The following is a 6,444-nucleotide window of genomic DNA, read 5'->3' as shown; positions in this document are numbered from 1 at the left end:
CACTCTAACCACTGCACCCACACTGGAATGCAGTGCAAAGCACACTGATTTATTTAAACACAAGCATAAGAATAAGAGCATAAACTCCCTATAATAATGCACTTTTGCATGTTATTTTCAGGAATATCTGCATTTCATTCCAGCATATACAATTCTGTACACATCACTCGACTTGCAAAATTCAGAGAAGGGCAGATTTCGAAGGATGGTTGTGTTTCGGTTCTCATACTGTTTTGTAAAGTAGGTTTGCCTATAAATGGGAAATGAATCAAAATTCTCCCCCATTGTATGTAAATCTAACGGTTTATACAACTGCTGGTGGTGCATCTGAACTAAGTTTTCATTTCTCCACTACATTTTTATTCTTCCTCTGGCTTGTGGTCTGTGTTATTTGCCTGCCATGCAGCTTCGTTTAATTTCCTGCATCATTAAAGAGGGAATTATTAGGAAAATCCAGGTCTTGCATGCTGCCCCCACTAGATGCCAGTATAGCTCTATAAATCCTTTCATGAAACTGGCATGACCATGTTCCTTATTCTGGTAAGCACATGGGGAAGTTAACAGGGTGACCTTAACCTCAGAGTCTGCTTACACCCAGGGAAATCATCATCACGAACCTCTAGTTTAGTTCTTAAAATGGCTGGGGTGGGGAGTAGGTCGTAGAATCATAGAATTGTAGAGGTGGAAGGGACCCATCGAGTCCAACCTCCTGCCATGCTGTAATCTCAAATAAATCACACAAGACAGATGGCCACCCAAGGAAGGAGAGTCCACTGCCTCTCATTTAAGTGTCTCACTTTTCAGTTGGGACACTCTGGTTTTAATTTTATCAAAGATTTGGGGAAGAAAAGGGCAAAGAAAACCTTAATTTAATACTCAGTCCCTAAACACAATTAAATACTAGGGGTGTCACTTGTCTTAGTCACAGAAGGATCAAGCCAGAGTGGGGACCTCCAAAGTAATTTGGGGAGATTCAGATGTTAAGAAAAGTGTGCAGACAGTGCGTCTGTAAATATTTCTCATCAAGGGAAATGCTAGGGTGGAGACAGGGGAGACGCTGTTGTTATTGATAGGTCTATCTTCTAACCAGAGGGAATGAATTGATCAGGGCTCACCAATCACATTGTTCTTGATTGCTCTGTTCACTTTGCTCCTTCTGCTAGTGGAAAATGCTGGACATTCTAGTTCTTCAGCCTCTGTGTATCCATTCCTGTCAAATCAGTTTTGCATTTATTTTCTGACTTTTGGTGCCAACTGAGCAGAAAAGAAATCTGAAGACCCCACCCCTAATTCACCATACTTCCCCAGCACCTGCACTTAGCTCAAGTACCTCTTTGATGTATGCCGTTTTCATAATAAAAACATTACTCACAAACCCACAGGGAAGGAAGAAGTGAATCCCTATGAATTCTCTCCTGCCACCTGCAAAATCAGCTTTGAATGTGCTTCACATACCCATCTCCTTGAACTTATTTTTCTGTAATTTGGCACGGTTTTTTACCTCAGAATACCTCTATGGTGCGTTATTTTCATTCAGAGATTAATTCAGCCCACAATTTCCCTCTGCCCTCTTCTTCCTCTGTGTGTTCTGGGAGACCAGGAGAAGGGGAACTGGTCACAGCAATTGGGGGATCCTCCCTAGATTCTTCAGCAGCTTACCTAATCTCTGTCTTCTGGTCTCCCTCTTCTCCTGCCTCTGAGTCTGAACTACCCTGTGCCACAGCCTCTTCCTGCTCACTAGACTCTGTTGTCTCTTCTGCTTCTGACACCTCCTCCTCCTCCCAGTCTGCTCCCTCTTCTCCCTCTGACCATTCATCGCCATCCTACCACCAATCCCCTGGCTCTGAATCTTCTTCCCCCGGGGTTCCCTTGGGGGTTCCCCAGCTGCTGCCTCCTGCCAACTCCCCTGCATTAAGCCAGTCTATGCCACATGCTTTGAAATGTATTCTGCATTCACATTTTTTTTCAAAAGCTGGTGAAAGGAAAGACCATTCAAGTTTGTCAAATGCTTTTGTTGCATCAAGTGAAAATACCACAATAGGTTCTGGTTTTGACTCCCAAATGCATTACGTTTACTACTCCGCATATGGAGTCTGCTCTGGAGCATTCACAGATGATGTCCATCTGGTTTCCTGCATTTCCCCCAGCCATAGCAGGAAAGGCAGTGCCGGATTTATGTATAGGCTAAGTAGGCTGAAGCCTAGGGCCTCTAAATCTAGGGGGCCTCACCAGCCTGCCCTCTCCCCAGTGCCGCAGTCTCCCCTCTCCCAAAACTGCAAGCCAAAGACTTCATGCAAGGGCTGGGCAACTCAGGCCCAGCAACTATTAGACTCAGGGCTAGCCAATGGGGCACAACTTGATTTATTTTTTTTGTAGGGCCCCAGTTCACAGCCAAAGTCTGCAAAATCTTATAAATAAAATCCATCTAGATTGCCCTGGTGCAGGGCCCCCCCTAGGAGCAGCCCATGGGGCCCAATTGCTCCAATTGCCTTAAGGTCAGCCCTGATGACACTGTGCAGGGGTTGGACTGGCAAGCCCTGCACCTTCTAGGTCTCTGGTGTCACCATTCAGAGTACAGACTCAAGGACTTGTTATGGAAATAAAGGGGGGCACTTACTGGAAATCAGTTTTGTCACCTCTTCCCCCCCAAACCCTGAGACAATGAGCCCAGACACCTTTTATTCACAGTCGCATAAGCACTACACTACAGCATGGCCATAAACTTGTACGTTCAACCGCTGAAATATACACCCAATATGTAGCAATGGAGATTTATGTTACTGCTTTATGAATGAACACTGTGCTTTATGAATGGACTCTGTATTTTGTGAATTACCTAAGAGCCACCAATAGGGAGCTCTAGAATCTGACAGCTAACCAATTGGGTACTACCAAACAGCGACCCCTATTGCTGAAAGCAGGTAACCAGCAGGGAATGCTTCAACTCAGCCTTTGCACTGTTGACTGAACACCCCCTGCTGTGCAGATAATGGAGAAAGCTCGTAAATTGTATCCCTTCTGGCATCCTGGCCAACTCTGTTATGCTGGTGTAAACCCTGGTGCACCAGAAGCCCAGAATAGCAGCAAATAAAATCCGCTCATACGTCAGCAACTGATAAGACTTGTCAACCAGTTCTTCCAAAGTCTTCCTAAATTATAAAGCTCCAAAATACAGGCCAAAAGAGAGCAGGTCTGGGAAGAGAGAGGCATACAATGGGCACCACCAGTGAAAAGACCCTGCTCCATGTAACTCCTGCCCTGTCATTTGATAGAGTGCCCACTTGCCCTCCTTCTTGACATGGAATGCTCTCTATTGGAGTCTCCAGGTCCAATATAAAGACCATAAGAAGGGAGAGCAGGGACCTTTAAGTTCCCAACAGCTGTTAATCAAGCAAGAACACACACAGGTCACCTTTGTCACAGTCAGGATGCCTACGTCCTGGCCAGGCCTGCACCCAATCTTGTTTTTGTACAATCTTGTTTGTCCTCAGTAACCAAAATTATATTATCAACATATACAAGCAGAAAAGTTGTTTTCCTTCATTTGCAAGGAATCGTACAAAACAAAGTGGCACTAATAAAGAAAAGTTCCAGGGTGGGTTAATTGGTTCTGCAACTTCCATGCACATGACGTGTGATGCTAATTATTTTCCCCAAGAGTTAAATGATAACTAATCAGAAGCAGCTACAGGAGAGCAATGAGATTCAGGTGCGGGTCAGATGCCTTTTCAAACCCAGCAGGTATATAAGAGGACGACTCAGCCTGCCCACCATTCTCCTAAAGAGGAGAAGCCGAGCATGGAAGACTTGTGTACAGTACGCAGATCTGAAAGGGCCACAAAGGGTAAACCACCCAAAAGGTGTGCTCAAAAGTTTGCTAAAACAGTCATAGCAGATACAGCTGTTGTTAGTAACTCAGAGAAGGTTTGGGAACCTTCAAGCTTCCAAGAGGTCCAAAGTTTAACCTCAGAGGATGCTGAGCCATAGTTAAACGCCATGAAGGCTGAACTTGATTCCTTAGAGAGGAACAAGACATGGGAACTAGTTCCAGGCCACAAAAGGTTTACCAAGTTCAGTTACTGCAAAAGTTTTTCAGTGTTCATTTTATGCATTTTTTTTTTTAATCACCATAATATTTAACAATAATATCTTATGTCCTTTACAGGAGAAATTGTGAATTGTAGAATTTTAAATACCCATCATCATCCCTGGCTTCACTCAATTTTGTTCACAACACTCTTCCATTCCCTTCTAGTTGTGAGGGTGGGGGATGGGGATGGGCCTCACAAGTGGAGTAGCCGAGGGCCTCTCTTCATCTAAATCCAGCCCTGAGGAAAGGGTTTAGTAACGTGCCAAATATTTTGCAAAATCTCCCAGTATAACTGTCTTTCCCAGAAATTATAACAATTTTAAAATGTTTTACAACTGATTGTAATTCCTTTAATGTAAAAGGGCTATTCAGAAAATATATGTGATCCTGAGAAAGCACTTCCACACCTATTCCACCCAAATAATCTCAAAGTTTGGTGGGGCTGGGGTTGAAAGGATTTTTGGAATACTTTGTTAGTCTTAAGTGTTATACATTTATTAGAAAAAGAAAAAGGATAGATGCATAAAGTGTTGAGTAACAGCTGCGGAACTGATTTTAAATTTTCTTTTAGTCCCTTCCCCCGTCCAATTCCCATGAGAGAACTGTCCAATTTTTCAATTTTAACTTTCATTTATTTGCAAGGAGTGTAATGTTATTATTGTCATTGTCTTAATAACTTGGGGTGGGGGCTTGGCTTGCACTGTAAATTGTTCAATATTTTGTTTCAATCCAATGCGTCCATTTACATTCATATTCTGGATCTCAGTTTAGAAAACAGAGAAGCAAAGGCAACTCTGAATGAACAGGTTTACATGTAACAGGCATACATCCCATAAAGGCACACAAAGTGGGTGATTCCCCTATTATGTAAACTGTTTAGAGGTTTTTGTTTATTAAGCAGTTTACATATCTTGATAGAAAAATAGCTAAGTAGCTAAATAAATTAAAATAAAATAAAATATCCATTTTTATTGTTGGTAGCCCACAGATATTAGCAGGATTGGACAGGAGGCAGGACTATGCCACCCTGATAATTTTATGAAACGGCTGCCTAAATAATAACATAAAAATATTTTAAATAAATAAACAAACCAAGAATGGCCTCATCAAAGAGAAATGCTTCATGCTTACCCAGAGAACCATTCACCAACAGAGAAAGGATGTATTAAGCCATTTTCCCTCTGGAGGGAAAAGAATATTTGGTGTTCCACATGGAAGCTCCCTTAGCTTTGTATCTTACATTCCAGGGCTGTATTTGCGTAGTCTGTTTGTTGTAAATAAAAGGATCGGGCTGGAAGAAGCCCTTTCCAGTACAGTGGTACCTCGGGTTACAGGCGCTTCAGGTTACAGACTCTGCTGACCCAGAAATAGTACCTTGGGTTAAGAACTTTGCTTCAAGATGAGAACAGAAATCGTGCTCCCGCGGCGCGGCAGCAGCAGGAGGCCCCATTAGCTAAAGTGGTGCTTCAGGTTAAGAACAGTTTCAGGTGAAGAACGGACCTCCGGAACGAATTAAGTACTTAACCCGAAGTACCACTGTACTATCCATTTATTCTTGCTTATGCATTTCAAGGAATTATGTCATGGACCAGCATTCTCAACAGGAGGCTCAGGAGAAAATGCAAATAGCGTCCCGTCCGGCTTGCAAGTGGTCTCCTATGTATTAACAACACACAGTCCAGGACGGGCGGTAGGAGCTCTTTTCTGTTGCACCTTGAAATTAATCATGTTTACATCTGGCTTGAGACAATGTCAAGCAAAGATGTGTTTCTAGTTAAAAGTTTTAAGCTGCATCACAAAGGCAGAATGTCTATTAGTTAATAGCCGGTATCATTTTTCATGCCTTTTAAAGTCATAAATATTTTAAATATCAAAGCATTTTTCTTTGGTGTGTGTACGTATCTCTTTCTTCTAAGTGCCTTCCTGTAACGACTTTCCTTTTTTATCCTGCTTGACTCTGTTTGCCAGAGCTGATGCATGATGTAGTCTGAAACTTGCCATTTAGCTTTTACCTAGGCAAAATATTTCTGGCTACACCTACCCATATGTTTGATTGCTGTGGCTTTTATTTCCAATTTCTTCTCGTTCTTTAAAAGAGGAGACGTTTCGCAGATTATATAGCAAACCGATCCTGTGTATGCTTAGTTGGAAGTAACTCCTGCTTATTCAGGAAAGCTTTACTTCCAAGTAACTGTCTATAGATTGACGCTTGAATCTATGTGTGATTATTTTTTAAAAAAAATGTTTCCAAGGGGCTATGTTTCCTTAACTACTTTCTAAAGATATGCATCCCTTCTTTGAAATTAAACTTTTTTTGAAATTAAAGGGAAATGTCCATATTTAAGAAAGACAAG

Source organism: Podarcis cretensis (genome assembly GCF_951804945.1).
Source record: "Podarcis cretensis genome assembly, chromosome: 17".
Classification (NCBI taxonomy): domain Eukaryota; kingdom Metazoa; phylum Chordata; class Lepidosauria; order Squamata; family Lacertidae; genus Podarcis; species Podarcis cretensis.
Note: the sequence above shows the minus strand (reverse complement) of the source record.